The sequence below is a fragment of the Chaetodon auriga genome, chromosome 4, assembly GCF_051107435.1.
Source record: "Chaetodon auriga isolate fChaAug3 chromosome 4, fChaAug3.hap1, whole genome shotgun sequence".
In the NCBI taxonomy this organism is placed as follows: domain Eukaryota; kingdom Metazoa; phylum Chordata; class Actinopteri; order Chaetodontiformes; family Chaetodontidae; genus Chaetodon; species Chaetodon auriga.
The window spans coordinates 18,692,833-18,714,701 of record NC_135077.1 but is presented as its reverse complement, the minus strand read 5'-3'; positions in this window follow the sequence as shown (position 1 = coordinate 18,714,701).

Here is a 21,869-nt window from a genome sequence, read left to right as displayed (position 1 = left end):
AGTCTGGAAAACATGAAATTTGTCTTTACAAATATCATTACTGTATGTGATAAAATATTGACTGTACAACGTGTGTGGCCTCTTTAATTCTTAAAGTGCTGCTGAGGGTTTAATAATAACTAGAAATGACACAGATATATTTACCATGCAGAGGGCTGCCTCAACAAACCTTTGATTTGAGTCCCTTTCGGGGACGTGCTGCAGGTTCGGGACGGCCTTCAGGTCGCCTGAAGGACCCACTTTCATGGACTGCATCCTTTGGAGGACACAGCTTTGTCCACAGCCCTTGGTGGACAGAATGAGCACTTGCATGTTTTCCAGGTGCTTTACGTTTTTATTTCAACTCGTCTTCATAAGTCCAGAGCGCTAAATACACAGAGCAGACATTTGAATATTTCAGTGTCTATCAGAAGGTCATTATAGTGAACTAAAACTAAAACAAGGTGTGAAAAACCTGAACTGAAGTAAAAAGTAGGTTTTAGAATATTGTGTACTAAATAAACTTAAATAAGAGTATACAGGAAACGTCTTTCAGTCTCTGCTGGTTTGGTCAAACATGTCAACACAACAAGCATGAGGAGGCGTTGGTGTTTACTGGGACTGGGATGTCTCCACAAAGTGCTGTGTTTGTATTTTAATATCTATTCTTACTAACGCCCCGATATTGTAATAAAACCCCTGAAACGACTGCTGAACCTCATAAAAACTGAACTAAAACTGAACATTTTTAAATAATAAAACTGAACTGAAACGAGCAAAGACACCCTGGAAACTAAACTGAAATCAAAAACAGAAAAACAAAATAAAAATAAAATGTAATGAAAACTACAAAACTGCAATCTGTCATCTGTTGCTAGGTAACCAGTTGCCAACTTTGTCGAACTAATTTTAATTCATGTGACAGCCGTAACCAAACGACAGCAGTTAGTATCTAATTAATTTTTGTAATTATTTTCCCTTCTAATTATTTGTTCCACAAACACATCTCGGCGAGGGCTGCTGAGCAGGGCCAGAGTCATGTGACTCCAACCACGTTATATATAGTTGGAGCAGACTCTCAGAACAATTAACCTGATGTTAATAAGAGCACACCTCTGAATTGAGTGGACCAGAGCTAAACAGGCACTGGAGGAGATGCATCACGGCGGCTTTAAAATCACACAGACAATGACTATAATCTGCTCCTTATTAAAAAACAATGAATAACAGACCGAACCGTGTCTGCAGCACTGAAAACAGCAGACTCTGCCCAGCAAAAGGTCAGATTTCTGCTCAGTCAGGAGGTTTTCCACTGGGTTTCTGATCTGTTTCATCAGCTTTTCATGGTTACCTTAATGAACCTGATTTTTTAGCCATAATATCAACTTAGATTATTTCATTATATCTGTGTGAGGGCAAGGTAGCCACAAATACACACACAACAAATAAAGGGGAAAAAAACACAATTAATTAAAAAGCCATAATATATATAAGGTTAAAAACTCTGGATGGAGCCTATTTAAAGTGTGAAAAGGTCAAAAATCTCAGCAGTACTATGAAGAAAAACTTTATTGGTAGACTTCTTCTTCTTACTGGATTTTTTGACCTTTTCAGACATTTTTCCGTCTCCATGCATCTCGAAAGCAGGTGAAGCTGTGCTTCCCTGCTCTGCTTCTACAGAACCACCTTCAGACCACTGATGTACCTTCGCCTTTATTCTGTTTTTCAGGTATTTTGCTGTGCTCTAATTTCTAATAGTGTCATGATTCATCTTGTGCTGGTTCAGTTCCAGGCTTAAAACCCTGTATTTAAGGATTTTTGGGACTTTTTCCAGCCTGTGCTGTTTGGTCTGAATCGGTTAATTTTACCCATTGGTACGACTCATTTGGCAAATGCCCTCAGGTGTGCGTACTAAAATAACACAAAGTGGTCTGTTTTGTGGTGGGAACGTCATCCGACTGCAGATAGGACCATCGCCAGGACCTTCGTCCTGTGTTTCGCTCCCTCCTGGATGCATCTAACCACTGCTTGTTCTCACATCTTTCAGTGAGACATTTTGGTTCACTTGACTTTTTTTGAGAACAAACCAAACTTTGCCAACTGACTGACTCATCCGCAGATTCGGACAAAAGCAGGTAAACACCTGTGCGGCACATTCACCCACACTCCAGTTGTATGAGGAGCGGCAGGATGCCAAAAGCTTTGTTTTAAGAAGCTAATTGATGGCAGCTGGTGAATTGGCAGCTCTAAACCTACACATCAGGACATGTTCGTGCTTGCTAACACTTGAAATTCAAATATGTGATTAGTATTTCCCTGTTGATTTTCTGCAAGTATATTGAAACAACCAGCACCTAAAACTAACAGACCCCCTGAGAAAAGTATTAAGTACATTTTCTCAAAAAACTCACACTCTCAGCTATGGACTTGTTTTTCTTACACTAATCAAAAAACAGAGAGAATTGTCTGCTTTTCCACTGAAAGTAGCCTGGATTTCCATTCATCTAGCAAAATCCAACTAAATAATTATCTCCGAACACTGGCCTGGCTTTTTCAAGTCATGCTGCTTTTGTGCCACTGTTAGTCAAAGCCTTCAAAGGCTGTCTTCATAATAGCCAGTCACGGAAAAAGCCCCATTGATACTGAATTGGCCTAACAGGGTTGGTGGAGTAATGTCTGTCATTTCAGTAATTATTAAGCACGGTTTGTACTCATGCTGGCAAAAATATTGGCCCATTTTATGGCCAGTAATATTCCCCGTGACACGACCGCAGATCAAACTGGTCCTATCTGAGGCGACATCACTAAAGCTCCATTTGTGCATTACTCAGTGATTTTTATCCTGCCCAGAGCAGATAGGATGTCTCTGACTTTTCTCCCAGTACCTCAAAAACCTGCTGTTATGTGAAAAATCCCTCTAATAATTCAAGTCTGGGTAGACATTTTGAGTATTTTCCTGTAAAGAGCTGCAGTTACTGCTTTTCAGCTGCCTTTTGACAGCCCCATGGGGAAAAAAAACTAACTACAGCTGACACATGAAGCCGTCTTTCCCCTCTGAACTTACAGCATGCATGCACATATAGAACGCACGCTGCACATACGTACCTCCAACCATGTCTTTGCACCGTTCTGCCTTAAATGCACACACATGAAGGAGAGACATGCATTTCAATGACTTGATGCAAGGTGTGCATCACATTTCAGCCTAACTAGCTTCAAGGTTGGTGCTCCTGCTTTATAAATAACACAGGTCTCAAGGTGTGGGATACATCTGAAAGGAGGTAAGGCAGGTTTAGTGAATCTGGTCCTCTGTGCTCTCCTCTCCACCTGGAATTCTCCCTTTTTTCTCACTCTGGCTCCTTTCTTCCTCCCTCATTAGGTGCTGCTGTTGCCGCCCTCCCAGCACATCATCTCTCCTGCTCTCTTTGTCAGTCCTCTTCATCACCTGCATCTCCCCCACTTATGAGATCTCCTCTGGCTTTAGTCTTTCTCAGACCACCTCATCCTTCTCTTTTCTCTTGTTGTGATGCAGAGGGATCAGTGGGGGCTGTGGTGGATATGTATTCCATCATATCATCCATACAGCCTCTGCTCACACAAGTGGGGAATCTTGGACTGGTATTTACAAAGTCATTATATAGACAGAACCTGTCCGGATCAGATAAATGATGAGTCCAAGCTGAGCATGTCTCCCTAATAACTGAGATTATTTTGAGTTAATTAGAGCACATTTGAATGGAAGTTCCCTCAGATGGGTTACGGTTAAAAATGCAGGTAAATTTTGTTAAAGTTCAGATACTCATCCATACTTACGCGGTGAGGAAAGTGACTGAACATTTGTGCACGGTGGCCCTTCTGCTTGCAGGGCATCAGCCGTGGAGGTTATTTGGATTCAAGTCTGAAGCTTATCGGTAATAACTGTTGTGGCTCTTCGATCACGGACCTCATTTAGACCAAACAAAGGCTGTATATGTATTGAAGTGATGACATGCAACAGCTATGACCATCAGTATGTTATGATTCGGTGCAAATTGAATGAGAACAAGAACAAATCTTTCCAAGGATAAGACAAGCATGAAAACTCTTTCCTGACCTTTGAAATGTGTGGTAGCTTTTTCCAGAGCTTTTAGCTGTGTCTCATGGTCTTCTTTAAACCTGCATGGGTTCAAAATGAATCTAAAGGGAACACATAAAGCTTAATTTGAAGAAGAAAATAGTACATTAACATTTACATACATAAATAAATAAAAGAAGTTAAAACTGTGTTAAGTAAGATGAGTTACACTGTGTTGAAAGTTTGTAACAGCCACCAGTGCTGTGTCTCCATGGACTGCAGGAGGAGGCTGTTCTCATGCAGCCAACACTTTGACGTCAACACCGCTCTTTTTCCAACTTCCATCTGTACCGCCAGAGGAGAAAAAAATGGGCACAGAATACAGAGTAGAGGAAGTAAGGTAATAAAAACTGGAAAACACTGATAAGACACATCTGTGGGATTAAACAAGACTCTCTCTGGCTGCTAAATGAGCACCCTCACCCCCATTAGCGGGGTTCACCAAAACATTCCTGAGTCGGCTGGGACGTGCCCCTCCTGCGAGGATGTTTGGTTGTTTAACACAGGCGCTCAAACTCAGACCTGCTCGCTCCAATTTTCCCAAAAGAGTTCACAAATAGTGTGTTTTTTTACATTTCATGACATTGCTATGGTTGAGTTTTTTTTCATGAGATCAATATCCTTATTTACAGAGTTATAACCTCTGGTAATACGACTGATTAAACATGCAGCTCGTTCATGTGAACACTGACACAGCTGGGCTGGAAAAGTCCTGGGTTTAACAGAGCTATGTGATTAGCAGCGTTATACAGGATTGTCAGTGTTAGAATTAGTGATGCTGGATAAGGGGGTGAGCCTACGCTGAAGGAATATTTTGATGCTATTATGGGGAACACAATTTTTTTCTTGCCTAGAAATTGACGAGTAGATCGATGACACTCATTTCTGTAAGTTAAACATGAAGCTAATGCTATTTTGAATTAGAAAAGTTTAAAAACGACATGTTGTGGTTGATTTTGGTGGTTATATTTCGGCCTTTTTCCTGGCCTCAGAGCTGCTGTGACGTCTTGGAGCCTCATTGTCACTGTGAGGTTTACAAGCAGCAGTCACCGCTCCTGGTCAATGCTTGTTGTTTTTACGCTTCAGTTTTTGTACAAATCAAACAAACTGTAGCTTAATATTTGTTGTGCAGACATGATGGTTGAAGTGATCTCACTCATCAAGAAAGGAAATGCATCAGAGCATCCTCTTAACCAATCAAATCAACCATCTGAAGTTTCTTCAGGATGGCTGTGAAAAAGGTAAAAGAGCAGCAGCCAAAAACCCTCAAAATGCCAAACATACTTTTCTGTGCTGCTGAATCTGAGTCAGATCAAAGGAATGTGAGGAGGCCATATTAGGCCAATTTTCAGGTTCAGCCTTTTATTTCAGGTGTCTACTAGAAAAGTTTTACATTCTTTAATGTTCAGAAAACACAGATTTTTCTCGTACGGTCCATTTTCTGCAACACTGCTATTCTCCTTTTTAGCTCCAGTCCTCATTATGGGCCCCCTCCCGAACAGCCCAGTCTGACTGCCCCATCTCAGGCGTGTGTGAACTGCTCTAGCTAGCTTCGTATATATCACCACAGTAACTGCTTCTAAAACGAAGACTTCACTACTGCACGTGCGAGCTTGAATCTGATCTGTATTAGCCTTGACCTCTCTGCCAAGCGGGCCAATAACATTACAGCTTCGTAACGTCTTCGTATGGTACAAGCAAGGTAGCTAGACCTGCCAACTTTCCCATTTTTCCCAGGATTTTCCAGTCTTTTACCCTTCTCTCTCTCTCTCTGTCCTCCCATTTAAATGTTCTCCCAGAAATCTCTGGTGTCTTCAACCTTTCTTTCAAAATATGCTGTAATGGGAAGGATAACTTAGCATTACTACTTGATGCGTTTGCTGCATTCACTGTCACATTTATTGATGAGTCATCCACTCAAACCAATAAAACAAGAAGAAGGAATGTGAGAGGGATGGAGCACCAAGTATCTCACCGAATGGGAGGAGGCTTACCCGTACTTAATGAGGAGCAACGTTGGTCAAAGTCCTGCTTTCTGTAAATTATGCCACACAGAGTTTTGCAGCATCACCTCTGTTTACTGTATGGTGAACATGTGACCTTTTGGACCAAACGCTTTCCTAAAGCACACAAATAACAGGGGACTTTGTGCAAAGTTCTCACTAATGCAAACATTTTCTGGCACAGAAACACTGAAGATTCACAAATGCTTAACTGTAAGGGGTCTAAACCATTAATCTAAGTCCTTTAAAAACTGCATTTCTCTTTTTCACAGATAATGGGACCATGTCTCATCCAAACGCTGTAGAAAATTCAGAAGTACAATTACATTTGCTTGAAACACGTATCGAATCCATTTTCTGTATGTGGAGCAGCTTCAAACGAGAGTGATTTAAATTCAGACTCATCAGACAAAACTTTCCTATGAATTCTAATAGATTTGCAGACTGGGATGTAATTATAACTATGCATTAAATATTTTCTTATTTCCTCTCTTACTCCTGTTTAGATAAAACACATATCTTCTTGGAAGTAGTTTCCTCTCGACACATACAGTACATCATTTCACCTCAAAACTTCAAATAGCCTCTTCAACTCCATCCTAATCAAGTTTCTGCTCAATTATAGCATCTTGTATAAGTGCTCACATACTAGACCTTATGCCATGAAGTAATGGTGGCTACTTCACAGGCTCTACTGATTACAGCTCAGCATGACTGTAATAATTACTCAAGTTCTGTAATACTCCTACACGGTTTCTGGCTGATTGCTGCCGCCACCGCTGATCTACACGAAACTCTCCCCTGATATCAAATATAACTAAATTCAAAACTGCCTCAGACCTCTGAAGTCGCTCTGAAAGGACACTTGCTGCAGAGAAAGTCACTTCACAGATCATTTTATCCTCCTTAAATCAAATAAAAGAGGAAATACAACTGGATCAGTGATGAACTAGCAATGAACTTAGTTAGAGTACTTAGCTACTTCAGAAACATTCCCCTTTCCGAAGGCCAGTTGTTAACACTTCTACCTCCTTAATGGTTCGACAAGAGCTGCATAAAAACAGCACTTGAGTTTGATAAGCTGAAGTGAAAAGAATTTCTCTGCTCTAGATCGCTTTTGCATTTCGTGGCTGTTAGAGCTTTACATCACGATTAAACACATCTACTTTCAAAATCAGCAAGTTGTTATCACATCGAGATCTCTACAAACTTCTGAGATGTTTCCAACTGCATGACTACAGTGACTGTAGTCATTAATTCAGTACTGTGTGAGGTTGTCAACTGTTCAGTCTCTGGCAGAGTTTTAATTACATGGTACTCCCAAAATGACATATATGAGGAGGACCAGCAACAGGCGGACAGGGCCTTGGTAGTACCAGACCTTTGTTTTACCAGACCTTCCTCACATGGTTAACATTGTGAAATGTTGCACTTTGATCAGGTTTGGATGGAGGTTGGAGTGAACCGGGGTTTAAATACTGTGCTGGTTGATTAGTGATGAGCCACAGGTGTGCAGGTGGGTTGGCTCCTGGAGGGGCAGGTGACCACGCCCAGTTCAGCTTGGACAAAGACACACAGGGAGAGAGAGAGTAAATACACAGGGGACGGGACACAGAGGAAACACAGGAGGATACTACCAAATCCTGACAGTCCTCTCTTAGTTTGACCCATCCGTCCACCCCACCTTCCTCCATATGCAGACCTCCTCTTTATACTACATCACCTGACTTCCTCCTTTGAGGCCATCATTCTCTCTACAGCCACTAGAGGTCGCACCTAACAATACACTTGGGTCGTAACAGGCTGGCTGCACAGGCGACCTAAACAGCGTATTTTTGTGGTGAGGACGGGCTGTTTAAAGCAGTGCGGAAGAAATGTATCACATATGATACTATTAAGTATCTCCACAAGGCTCTGGTAAAAGATCTAGAGTTTGCTGGTAGTTATGACCTTAGTGTGACACGTAGCAGCTTAACATGTAGTAAAGGTTAACTTTAAGGCTGCTATAATCAATATTTTTATGCTATCGGTGGGTCAAATGTATTTGAAAGGGCGACACATAGTGAAGTATCACCCAACTCTACACTCTTTCTACTCTTTCAGCTCACTGTTTTGGTTTTACTGCCCCAATGCTCTCATCAGCACTGTTTCAAGATGCAGCTGAGTGCATTTTTTTTGCAGCAGAAAGCTCTGATAAACCCACTGCATGCTGCCCACCCAGCACCAAATCACAGAAAACACAGTTAGCGACCAGCTGGTGAGCACAGAGAAAGACTTAGCAGCTGAAGAGCCAGATATGTCTCCCGGAGTCTGGTGAAGATCTGAGCAGATTCACCAGGTTGCCAGAAACACGGCTCCAAATGAATGCTAATGTTTTTCTGTGTCTGCTGGATGTGCAAAGAGACAGAGCTTTCTTGACTGTGACGATTGTTCTTAGCAAATTTTGGCATTTGAGAGAAGATCAAATAGGAGTAATCTATAAATACAAATGATGTGGCATTAATCTAATATTCAGATATTGATCTTTGGGCTTTGTTCACACAGAATTTGATAAATAAAGAGCTGTATGTACTGAGCAGCCAAACTCATTCTAATAGATCCAATAATTAAGAGACCTTTTCACTTTTCAGAAGCACTGTATACACACACACACACACACACACACACACACACACACACAGGTGCATGCAGCATGTATAAGTTTCAGCCTTTTCCGATGCTTCTCACAATGTTCACAGCCAATATGTCACTTTTAGGCTCAATACTTGACATCTAACATCCGCAGAGACATGCTGTTTTCCCCACTCATATAAACACACAGCCTTGTATTTCTCACATATTATTTCCCATTTTCTCATAATTTTTCTCGCATTCACCACTTAAATGTTAGCATAAGCACACATAGCTCAATGTGAGTTCTTCTGACAGCTGGGAAACACACACTATGAGCCTCTCAGTCAGTCTCAGTCTTGGAATCAAGTTTATATTGGATAAACGTACAGCATTTTAATTTACACCCCTGCAACCCTACAGCTGATCCCTGAAAACAAATATTAAAAGAAATTGTGTTCAATCTAAACTGAGTCAAAAGCATCTTTAAAACTACGCAACCAGGAATCAGCTCAAATCATTTTTTTGTACGAGGTTTAAAGTAAATTTGGTTAAAAATGAACAAAACACACCGAACAAACTTTTTCAAATTAAACTCACAGCTCGGTGATCCTGAAATTATATTCTTGTTGGACAATTCCCCGCATCACATTGTTGAGCCCCTGTGGGCGGATGTGGGTCCGGAGGTAGAGCGCTCGTCCACTAATAAGACGGTAGGTGGTTTGATACCTGGCCCCTGCTGTCTACATGTCAAAGTGTCCTTGGGCAAGATGCTGAACTCCAATATGCTCCAGCTAGCTGAGCCATCTGTATGTGGATATTGCTCCTGATGAGGAGGTGGCACCTTGCATGGTAGCCTCTGCCACCAGTGTGTGAACATGTGAGTGAATGAGTGAATGCTGGCTTGTGTTGTAAAGTGCTTTGAGAGTTCGGTGAGTTGAGAAAAGAGCGACGTATCTGCGGTGCATTCTCCATTTTATCGAGTCCAGAAGGTCAGAGGGTCAGGTGAGCTCAGAATTCACTGGAGAAGACCAGATTTTGTGTTTCAGGATCACAGACCTGCAGTTAGCATGTGGTTTTAACTAAGTGTTTCGCAGTTTAACATTAACTGCACATCAAAGGAATTGTCCAAGACTTTGGTAAATAAGTCTCAAGGGTTAAATTAGACGTTTGATACCTCTCTCATATCTGTGTGGTTGATATGAAGCTACAACTAGCAGCTGGTTAGCTTAGCTTAGCATAACGACTGGACAACAGGGGGAAATAGTTAGCCTGACAGAGTCCAGCTAACAGTGCTGGCTAATTAGCACGTTAAATGTATTTGTTTAATTTGTAAAGAAAAAAAGTCTAAAAGCAATTTGTCTTTTTGTGGAGGTTTGAGGGCCTGACTATGTCTTGGCTGGGATCAGTAACTTCCTGGAGTCCCACCTGGCTGCCTGTCACCTGTCCAGAGATAAAAAAAAAAAAAAAAAAAGGGCACCAAACCCTCTGAAAGGGCAAGCTACAGCTTTTACACTTCAGTTTTGTGTAGTTTGAAAAAACAGGATATAACATACAAATTTAGAAGAGTCAGATTACTGGGAGGTGCCTGTAGCCTCACATTTAACAGACAAATGTGAGAGTATAATCGTCTCTAAACCTAATTTAAGCCCCTGTCCAAAGACAACTAATGACAATAATTAATCATTATATGCTAACCACAGTCTTTCCCCAGTCTTAACCATACATGTCTGAGCATCAGTACAGCATGTGAAATAAAATAATCTCGACTCAAAGGCCCATTTATAAGCTTTTCAGGGCCTTTCAACTGCATCTCACTGTCTCCTATAATGAAAGGAATGGGCTCAGGAGGTCAGCTGTCACAAACTGTAAGTATGATTGGGCTCTCTGCAGAAAGCACTCCCCTGGAGTATTGAACAAAGTTATATAGTAAGTGTCCCACTGTCCCCCCTGTTGATTGTCCCCAGCCCAGGAGCCCTTCAAGCAGCTTCAGGCTAATCAGAAAGAACACGGACCTCCCATTTCCCATGCTTTGTCAGCCCATCACCTGTGAAAAACTGTACAAGCTTTTGGTTGGACTTCCCTGTATTCCCATGGCTTTTCTTGACTGACAGGTTCTGGAGGCCAGGCACCGATCACAGCCGGCTAAGTCAAGCTGTGTTTTCACTTTGGCATAAAAATCCACTACAAAGGACTGCTGGGCGGTTGTGGTTAATGGGTTAGACATGAAACAAGAAAGTCAAGAAATTCCACTTGAAATCACGTCTGTAATTTCCTGTCACTGTTTACTGTGCTGTATTAAGCACATACTGTATGTACTCATTAAGCGAAACATTTAAATATCAATGTACCAAACACTGGATTTTATAAAAAGGCTAAAATAATATATATGGAGTATAAATATATAAATGATTCTTGATTTCATTCTAATATAATTTAACATAATTTTAAACAACTTTTAATTTGTAAAACATAATTTTGGATCAGTGAAATCCATGATCACTATATGCATTTTGACACAGATCATAATCTCCAAACATTTGCTCTCTTCTCTATGTAAAGACTTTGGAGGTTTGCACCCTCTCCATCCTGCTGCTTAGCACTCTGTGCATGTAATGAAGTGGTGGCAGTCAATTTTAAGCATCAAGTATGTTTTGTTGTTAGGAACAGGCCATCCTAAAATGTGGCAGCATAATGTCAAACCCCTCCCCAACCACCTCTGCCCCTATTGGGAAGTGAAGCACCATGTTGGAGGAGATGACATTTCATGGTCCAGTAGCATTACTGCAACACAAAAACAAAACACCCTCGACTTTTTGTGAGAGAAGTGAAGGAGTCAGAGAGCGATGGAGACAGAGAGACGGATGCTTTTAGCTCTCCATCGAAAGCAGTAGATGTGTTTGAACAATAAAAACATGAGGTTGTTTGCTATTACCAAAAAAGCACCATTACATTGTTTATTAAATATTTATTATAACTATTTATCCATTAATGATCATTATATTCCATATATCTGGACTAGTGGCATTAAATGTAGTGAAGATACAAGTTTAACTACATTTCCATTGAGTAACTTCCACTGAGTAATTTAACTGGTTTGGAAGTGAGAGACAGAAAAAGAGAGACTGACAGACAGAGGGCATGTGATTGCAGACAGAAACTCAGACAGTGTGATTCCATGCAGTTCATTTATCAGTGAGGTGAACAGAAATACACTGCAGACTCGAGTCGGTGACAGCCAAATTTGTTTTGGGTTATAATTAATTACGCCACAAAATATCAGGTCCCATATTGACCGAAACTATTTCATTCTTGTGCTTTTTGATCAATGCTCTATTAACAGTGAATTTACAACACTGTGGGCCATTCGCTAAAAATGTTTTTGAGACTTTTTGAGAAAAACATTTCCCCCTCTGGCTCCCTCCGGCTTATCAACCACGTGTCATCATCCTGAGGTTTGCTGGTTGCCTGTTTCCTGTTTTACTTTGGAATACTTACCTCTCTGCTTGTTTAAGTCACTTCACTTCCTGTCTTTGTGTTTAGTTTCTCCTGTCCCTCATTAGCTTTACCTTCATAGTGTATGTAAGTCTGTCTTTTTCCCTTCCCTCTTGCATTTCAGCCCTTTTCTAGTGTTTAATCTTTTGTTCTTCCTGTTTCTGGATTCTCCCGGTTGAATTTGTTTACAAGTTCAGGCTCCTTATCCGGTTTCGACCCTTGGCTGTCTCATCCCTGTGACACTTTGTACTTTTGGGTTTGTGCATTAAAGTCACTGAGCTGCTCCAGCCCTGCCTCAAGCATCTGCATTTGCGTCCTTCCTCTTGCTTATCTGCTGGTACAATTGTCACACCGTGCAAAGTTTCTTTCCCCTTTTATGGCAGATTACAACCGTTGCTTTTGAGGTTGCATATTGCCACCACCTAATTTACCGGAGGCATTGTTGCATCTGTCCTCTGCTACTTTATGCTTTAATTTTTAATACGTGTTCTAAATACTGAGGGGCACGTGTCCCCTGTAACCCCCATGAAGCCTACACTGATGACTTCCAGTGAGGGGTAGCTTGCAAAGCACCTTCCCAAACACTTATTTCAGTATGTCGCAGGGTTGTGCAAAATGTTTGAGGTGAGGTGAGAAAATCATTTACAAACAGACAGGAGAGTAATATCGCCCTTCTGCCATAATTCCTAACAAAAAGAGAAAATGCATAACTGTTTATGAACCATTCCATTAAGAAGCACCTGTGAGGAAATGAAAGAAACCATGATGTTGTATTTTTTTAAAAAGCAAACATGTAGAAAAACATGTGAAGAACAGAGAAACTCTCTATTAAGCAGCCTCCAGCCAGACCACAGTCTTCCCTGGAACCAGACTGCCCAGCTCTCTGCCTCTGCGGTGGAGACGATTTATGACTGTGGCACTGAAGTGGGTGGCACAGCACGATGGCAGATGCAGAGCGTTTAATTTGGACTAGCCAGATCAAAGAATCAGCCAGAAGCACAGGAAGGTGTGGAACAGTCCAGTAAAAGAATGGGCTGGGCGTACTATTACTTCATCGCGTCCAGTATCTCAGCAGCAGCTTTTCGTCGTGTCTTTGGAGCCTCTTTTTGCTTCCACTCTGCTGCCAGCGCTCGCTTTAAATTTCAGCACATCAGTGGTGATATATGACTCATTTCTGACCTGTTTTTGAATGTAATTGTGGACTTTATGTATCCATCATATTTAGTACCTTATTTATCAATCGAGGTTAGGTGAGTTCCAAATTAAACAGAGGCACAGTTTGTGCCTGTGATTCTACTGAAAGAAGTGTGGGACACTGGAAATCTATCTTTCCAGCCAACTGAGCTAAGCCATTGGGAGACAGTCTTGGGTTGGCTGCTCCCACTTCCTCTTGGTAATGGAAAAACCCACACTGAGAGTCAAGATAAAGAATGGGGAGCAGACTTCTCTCACTGTATCTCAATTCCTGTTGGATTTGCGTCCCCAGCGTGCATGAGGCCCTTTTTTGGTCCATGCATATCTATTAATTCTCAGAGAACGTATTAATTTAATTTACAATACTTTTGGAGGAGTGCAAGAGCTATTTTAAAGCTCATTTGATCTTTCAGCAAACCCTCATTAGCCGCATGCTCTCATTGCCAGTCTTCAAAGCAGACTGATTGAAACATCTTCATGCCAGTGCAGTTTCCCTTGAATGAGAAAGAGGACGGCTTCAATCTTCCACATGCTGTCAAGAGAAAGAGGGAAGGAAGCGGATTCCTCTGGGAGTTCTCTGCTTTATTCCAGTCAATATATTGATGCATGTTTGAGAATGATCCAAGGGTAAAATCCCCTCAGAGACAAAGGTAAGAAGAGAAGGAGAGACGGTGATGTTTATATTCATTTGCCCTCTACTCGGGGAGACGTGTGCACTTCCTCTCACCCACTCATGAATAATAAATGCCCACACAGCCCAAACTGACCTCTTTGTTATTACGTCAGAAGATGGATTTGTTTGAAAGCCACTTGACCTTGTCTTAAACATCATCATTTTGCTGTGTCATTGGCACATGTACAAGGTTACCGAGTCACAGCCTGGCAGCAGCAGCTGATCGCTGCGCAGAAATGTCTGCTTGGAGGTTCGGTTTCGGGGACTGTCAGTCCTGCAGGTCAAACAGGAATTCAGTCGTAACCTTTCTGTCTCGTTTGTTTACTTTGTGCCAAATGTCATGCTTTGTTTACAGTCATTTAACTGAAGATGTCTTAATTACGTCTCAAATGTCTCCTCACCGATCTCTTTGTTTGCATCTAATTAACTAAAATCTGATGGCAGCTAATTCAAATAAAATGAGTGCAATTTGCTGAATTCATTGTTAGACGACTTTTTCCCAGTGCTGCAACTTGTAGCTAATTAAACCTGCCGTGTGCGCGTCGGTACGTGCATAGAAAGCATCAATTTTTGTAAAGTATGCTATACTTTAGCGTATGCCATCTTCAGAGAAACAACATCTGCACAACGACTGCTTTGTATGTTGGTCCTATTTCCTGCAGGCACACATGAAAACACCTGCCAAGACAGCAGTATGTAAAACATACAAAGCACGAGAACGCTGTTGAATCTGTTAAATCTCCTGTGAGGGATGGAGCCAACATACTGTATAATCTCAACAACTGCTCTTTAAAGCATTTATAAACTCTTGGTGTGAATTTGACCTCAAGGCTGACCTTAGCTGTTCTATTTCACACAGGTTTTGCACTCTAATGAGGCTCTATTGGCTTTGCCACTTATCTCTGTGCACTGAAATTTGAATGTACGTGCTACAGTTGAATAAATAACCCTTTTGCACACTTCAGGGCTCTTTCAGCAGAATACTTTGATGCATGAAAAGATAAGTTCAAAGAGCGTAAGCCATTCCTCAGACTAACATGACAAAGCAAGATGGTGTCTAATCAGTCACATGATCACACACATGCATCCAGTCAATAGTGTCACACAGACGTCAGGTACTGCACACATTAAGCACTGTGATTATTTGCAAATTTGCACAAATAAAAAACTCTTTTGCAATGAACATGCACACGCCAAATAACAGACAGAAGCACCTGCAGTTTGCACATTAGCAGAAAATGTGATTAACTGCAAATAGGCAAATATTAAGCTGAGTGAAATGACTGTACTATAGACTCCAGCATGTTGCGAAATCCAGAGATTAAGGAAAAACAATTTACGATAATATATCTATAGACCATATTCACATGGCAGCCATTTTCCTCTGATGTCATGCTCAGGGTGGGTAGCTGAAATGATCAGATGGATAATTTTATACTGCTGTGTATCAGGCTGCAAATCATTATCATTTCACTGCTTCCCCATTGATCAGCAACTGAAAAGACAATAGTGAAAATATGGTGAAAATTAAGCCATATTTGATAACCTATTAGCTATCGTTAGCATTTAGCCACTTCTTAATTTGACTGGCTGGAAGATGTGGATTAACAACATAAAGATAAATAATGATTTCAAAAAGCTGAGACGCTGCGTAAAACATAAATAAAAAATAAAAGTGTGCCTACTTGTTAATCCCTTTTCACCTATATTTAACTGAAAACAGCACAAAGACAATATATTGAATATATATAGATGTGGAACGCTCCAAAAACACCTGTTTGGAACATTCCACAGGTAAACAGGTTGATTGGTTACAGGTGACAGCTTCCGTTTGAGACAGCACCTTTTATGAATTCAGGCTTATTGAAGTCTTTTGAAGAAACCACAGTAGAGCTGGTCTGAGGGACTGCTGCAGTGACAACGTGAGAGGACTGTGGAGGACATGTGAGCAGAAAAGGGGAAGTCTCAGGTAAGAGTTTGAGAGGAAAAGGATGTGTGTGTCCATGACAGAGTGAGTGGAAGAGAGAGCCTGAGAGTGTGTGTGTGTGTGTGTGTGTGTGTGTGTGTGTGTGTGTGTGTGTGTGTGTGTGCTGTGATGTTAGCTGGACAGACAGTTTTAATAATACTGTGTAACAGGATGGTATTCTCTATTATTAAAGGTTGAGTATGTTCAAGATTTGAGAGCAATCAGTAAAATTTCAAAGTTTTTCAGGATTTCTGAACTCCTGTCTGAGCCTCTCGAACCTCTTCCTGAAGTCGAGGGCCCAGGAGCTGTAAATTATCTGGAACAGAAAAACGAGATCAAGAGTAGTTAAATGATGAAATGAACAACTGATATTTTTAATTTCGTCTCCATAGCAATCCTACAATTACTTCAGCTCTCTGATTAATCCCTGATTGGTGGAAAACTGCAGGTCAAATCAAGTCTTGGGCATCATCAGCACAGTACATACGACACTGAGTGGTTTTAAACCCTCTTCACTGTTCACTTCACTTCACTGTTTTAAATCTGTTTGTAAGAATCTGGACAGTTACAGAACCACCAACAAAAAAGAGGAAGTGTGTGAGTGCAAAGCCGAAGTGGCCCTTCATGCAGACTTGACGGACCGCTGAGGTGAAGGAAAACCTGCGTGGAGGAGTTGCATGAACGTGACGAGCGAGCATGCCCTCCAAAACTCATCCTACAAAGACAGAAGTTGGAGAAAATTCAGATGAAGGAGCCCGAACGAGACCCAGTCTGTGAGAGAGAGAACGAGGCTGACTGAGATGAAGAGATGAGCGCGTACGTGACAGCAAGCTAAATGTGATTCGTAGCCGCCTCTGGCAAGCGCTTAATAATGTGCTGTGTGTCATGCACTGTTATTTTCTAATCTTGTATGAGAATGTTTGTGATTAGACAGCAGATAATCTGTGAAATTGTGTGCGATGCATCCTGATTTCAAACTTAGCGAGGGCCTTATGCAAAAGCCTACAGGGAATAATTAAGGCGCAGCTTGTGGTGGGATCATGTCCGTATTGATTGACAGAATAATGAAAGCAGATTTCCTGTGTGATAGGTAATTTTGTGAAGTCGTCTTTAGGAAGCTGACAGTGATTGTAAATGCTTGTGTCTGCTGTTCTGACAAACACAATTAGATGAGTTTCATTTGCTCAGAGAGTTAAGTGGCTACAACTGTCATCTCTGGAGCCATATGTCTGTCTTCTGGCAAAAAAAATAATAATAAAATGTCATGATGCTGCGCTTTGCAGCCACAAATCCACAAGCCACCAGAGCATGACTTGCAAATACCAGACTTTTTAGTAATACTTGTGGGTGAGATGAAATGCACAAGGTAACCGAATATGGTTAAACAACAAAAGGCATCCAGAGGGAGCTGCATCAGAACGCTGTCATTTAATATATTCTGCCGAGACACTTTAAGTCCCACCTGACAGCGTGGAATGCAGATGATTTCATCTGGTTAAAATTCAAAGCTTCGACAAAACAATACAGTAGAATGTCATTATTAAGGCAGTCTTCAGGGGTCTCTATATTTAGAGCTATAGTCAAACAAACACTGTTGTGAGCAAATATAATCCAGCTCCTCTCTCACACCAGAGAGCTTCATCTGAATTTAAGAATTGAAGAAGCAGACTCATATTTTCCTGCAGTCATATGATGTCAAAATAAACATCAGTGTGCAGTCTGCTGTGTTACATTGAAAGGAAAAGCTGAATCATGACAAACACAAACAGACAGGTAGTTACGTCACCTAATAAGTTTCTGTAAATCATTTGTTCCCTTAATTAACGACAAGGTCTCGCTTCAAACGTATGAGCGGGAGAAAGATCACACATCATGTTCACTGACACGTCACAAAAGCAGCTTTTTTGCTTTGTTATTCCTGTTTGAATGAATTCACCTTGTTTGTGACAGGTTTTGTTTGTCCCTGCTGGGATTTGATTCCACATTTATGTGGTCTAGTTTGGCATCCGTCTGTAGTGCACTTCTACTTTGAATGAAGGGATTCAACCAGAGAGAGAGTGCATCAAACCAGAGGAGGAAACTTTCTAAAATGTCTAAACTTCATGCTATCCAGAAATTCTAAGCAGGTTTTGTATATAAACCATGATGAAACTGCCCAGATTAACATTATAATCCAGCTGTTTCCTCATCCTTACTTACTTCACTATATATATCTGGTTTGTTTTTGCACTTCAGTCCGTCGTCACTGAATTTGGTATATAAGAAAATTGGTTAGCCTGAAGAAGTTTATTCCTTTGACTGTGGTACTTTTTTCCCTTAAACTGCATGTATTGTGCATTTGCAGCCAATTGTAAACAACGGTCATGCAAAATTTGATGGCATTTCAACAATAAGTGGCCATGCAAAAGCCTGCAGAAGGCTAAAGAAATGTTGAAAGGGAGTACATAAAAAATGGAAGAAAGAGAAATGTAAGAACAGAGAAAATTATGCAGGGGGTGTAGTTGGCCTCCGTCAGACTGAGAACACAAAAACAACTAAAAACGAAACCCATGCACAGTGTTAGAGCTCTGCGTGGATCGTGGCCACTTCAAGGGCAGTTTTAACGTGCTAGTGGAGCAGTTCAGCTTGTTTTGTTTATAAAACTGTTCAATCAGCCAGAGAGCAACATTGATATTATGCGCAACGCTGCTAAAGCCGAGCCACGCTCATGTTGAAGTTCTTTGCTGAGCAGATCAATACGTGCCATTTCCCCAGTGTGAACTCATAGTTTAGAAGCTCGTGTTTTCAATACCAAGAGAAAGAAAGCACGGGGCGTTCGGGAAAGGCTCCCTCTGCGATCCTGACTGCATGAATGTCCACTCAGCACTGGCGAGACCAGCGCTCATTTAGTCCAGATGGCAGAATCAATATAAATTTCATGTATTTTGTCACGACCAGCAGTCAGCCTCATCAGCATTTTCGCCCCCACCCCCTCCTGTCATGTATTTGTCAGTTGTATATGTGTTGCCTGGTTTCAGTTTAGCTCCAAATTATGGCTCCCACCTGCTTTATTGTATTGCAAGATTGGATATTTTGGCGGGAAACACGTTAAGTGAACCTTTTACGGACACATGCAGCACCGACACTTTTTGCCACTTGCCAGATGTGTTAATTAACCACGTTTCCTCATTATGTAGATAAAAATATAATCCAGCAGGCATTACGTTTCCTTCAAAACTTACTGCTGTTGCAAATTAGTTGTATATAAATGTCATATCTCAGAGGCAGGCTTGCTACGACAAGAATGAAGCACATCCAATGCTCCAAGAAAATAAAAATAAATAATGATGAACATTAATCCAGTCAGCAAATAGACTTAGAAACAGAATCTTTGGGAGACAGGTTTGCTTTTAGATTATTTTGTCCAGTAAATGTACTTTTATTTCTAAATTCCAACCATAATTTCTTCATTTATTTCACTCCGATAACAAAATACAGAGCAAACTGCTGTGTGGGACTTGATAAATGTAATTCCTCCTGGTTATATATTTGGCAATAAGCTGTTAGCCGTGGTTTTATCATGCCCAGTGTGTACAACAAGGCCCATGTGCCCTTTAGATTTTCTTCCAACCAGACATTTCAGAAGGTGATTTCGCTGAGGAGATCTCCTCTGTGGTTGAAGGTATTTTAATTAGCTGCAGAAGTGTTTGGTTGGGATGACAACCTGCACGCACGTCCCCGGATGCCTCGTGGTATGAGAGGCAGTGGTGTAGAACAATGAAAGGCTATACCTCTCTGCGCTCCAGCACACCCCCAGCTGCCAGATTAAATCAAAGAGCAACAACGTTCAAAGGAAGGGCACACCCCAGTCAAACCAATCCGTCATCTGATGCAACAATGCAAGTCAGGTTTATGTTGGCGAAACATTTATTATTCATGCACCATTCATAAGGAAGGCAAGTGAAGGAGAAATGAGCATAAATCTTTCCATTTCTTTCATTTTATTTCTCTCAGAGGGAGGAAGAAATCCCCCACATCTCCCTCACACACTCAGACACGTACACAAACACACAACACTCTCTTCATGAAGTCTCAGGATTCGTTGGTATATTGACCTGCAGAGAAAACCCCCCTCAGGAGTCGTTCCTGCTTGCTTGTCTCTGAGCAGCCTGAGGTTGACTGAATCCTGACAATTCAAACAAGACGAGCTGTTAATATGCTGTGAATTCCTCTTACACAGTGTTTAATTGTTGCAGCGTAACAGTTAAACTACTGCTGCCTTTCATTATTCTGGAGTTCCACAGCAATAATAAAAACATGTTTATGACGACGATGATGATGATTAATCATATTAATTCACGGCAGATGTGTTGTTCCTGATGCCTTTGAAATAGCATGTGTCTCAGGCTAAATTAGGTACTAACAAAGCATCTGGTTTGGATCTGATTTCAGTCACATTCTTGAGGGATGGTGCCGCCGTCATTTGTGGTTTCTCTAACCATCATCTCAGTTTGTCCATGTGTCAGGAATCAGGGTAAATTCCCACAGTGAAATGAAAAGGTCTCGCGTTATCACACTGTTTCAAAAGAATACAGAGCATTGACTTGTTGCTTTACGGTATTTTGGGTATACAGTGTGGTACCTCAACAGAGCTACAACCCGAGGAGAGGGGTTTCCTTCCAGGACAGACCTATCAACCTTCCCGTTTTTCCTGGATTCTCTCGCATTGGTGGCAGTATGTAGAACATTAGCTGTAACATCTATTGACGAGGAGTCATTCCCTCTAACAGCACCCACCAATAGAGCAAGAAAAGTTAGAAGAAGAACGAGAAGGATGAACGTGAGAGTTAAGGAGTATTTGCCAAAAAGTCTTCGACTTTGTGCAAGTATCTCAGCTCAGTGTCATTTTAAAGAACCAGACATTATAACTGGCGGGGTGCCACAAGCCTCCATCTTCGGCCCTCATCTTTTCACACCTACTGTATGTTAATGATGGGCAGGCTGCTGCAGTGGCTGAAACAAAACGCAGAAGCATTTTGTTTTCAGGACCATTAATAAAGAAGTCGGCAATTGTATTTTCAGAAAGCCTATGCTCTACAGGGGTAATACCACGTGTTTACATGTACTGCAGTTTGCCCTGCTGGTGGCCTGGGGGTCAAACATGATACAAACATGGCAGCCGTTGTCTCTTTCTCCCCATTTTTCCTGACTGTCTCTACACTGTGGCTGTCTAATGAAAGCCAATCAACAATGTTCAATAAACATTCCCATAATCAAAAAATAATGTTCCCAGAATGGGAGCCAACTTTTGCCGGCTGGGTGCTTGTCTCTAATGTGACAGTGTTTGTGCACGTTACAGGCCAACTCAATGGGCAGAGAGTGCTGGTTGTGAGTGGGCTGCAATTTAATGAATCCACGTGCCACATGGACCACTTCCATGTACATTCATTGGTTTCCACTCCGCAGTGAATGCACAACATAATGAGAGAGCTGAGCAACATATGGGACAACAGGGGGACAACCTACTATTATATTAACATATAATATGGCAGGTAACAGACACAGTATTTCCTTCTATGATGTCTACTTTATCCTTTTTATGTGTGCATTTTTCTATTTGTAATGTTTTCCTAATCACTTCAAAAATAGTGCTTTTGGGGTTTTCATGATAGTATTTGTGTTCATCACACACATACACATACACAAACTTAAAGATCACAAACACGTATTGTTTATTCGTTTCTCCTTTTTCCTTAACAGTATTCAATATGATGTACAATGTATTCAGGTTAATGGCAGAATTCATGTGCCGCTTACGCTGGCATTTGTGTATCTGAGTTTGGTCAAGACAATAAA